Consider the following 883-nt stretch of genomic DNA (forward strand, 5'->3'; position numbering starts at 1 on the left):
TATACGATTAAGATAATGAACAAATATACTTACGTAATTGAGAGAGCAATCTTTTCGAAAGGGTTTCTAATTTTATTCGAACGAATAATAAAAGAGAAAGAACATTCGGATTATCTTGGATAATAAATATATATTTTTCTTTTTGATCGAACAAAGTTTTTTAACGTGGGAGAGAAGAGGGGTGGCATATTCGTTAGGTGTTTCTTTTTTATTAAGACCTTTGTTTCTTCTTTTTCTTTTTTTTTCTTTGTTTTTTTCATTAAATTTTTTACTCCTTGATATAATAGTTGTTAGATAAGCTTTTACGGGTCATTTGTGTTAAAGGTTATCAAGAAATCCGTATGAATGCATCGACAGTTTCATAATATGTGCTAAAGATTAGGTTTGTTCGGTTTCTTGGGATAGTGTATGGTGTTCGGCCGGTTTGATAGAATAAAATATAATCGATGTTTTCTTTGTGAGACGATATACTACATGAGAATGACTTTTTTTAACGAGAAACTCGGTATTTAGAATTATATGTGAAATCGAAAGTAAACGTTTCTCTAGTAACTAGAAAGAAATGAAAAATACTACTATTATTTCTTCTTCTTTGAAATACATCAAATCTACTATACCAATTCGGGTGAATATAATTTACGTGAAACGTGAAAACATTTGTTCTTTGATTTCCCGTATTATTTCCAACTAATTTACGTCAAGTCAAAAGTTATATTTTTGTACATATATATAATATACATTAGAAGTGTATACGAAGTTTCCATTTTCCAAGATAACGATAAAAGAGTAATTTTAGCTCACTGTAGTGTAGTATACCCTTGTCTCTCTCTCTCTCTCTCTCTCTCTCTCTCTCTCTCTCTCTCTCTCTCTCTCTCTCTCTCTC

The sequence above is a fragment of the Polistes canadensis genome, unplaced genomic scaffold (genome assembly GCF_001313835.1).
Source record: "Polistes canadensis isolate GaletaPanama2010 unplaced genomic scaffold, ASM131383v1 scaffold_25, whole genome shotgun sequence".
NCBI classification, from domain to species: Eukaryota; Metazoa; Arthropoda; class Insecta; order Hymenoptera; family Vespidae; genus Polistes; species Polistes canadensis.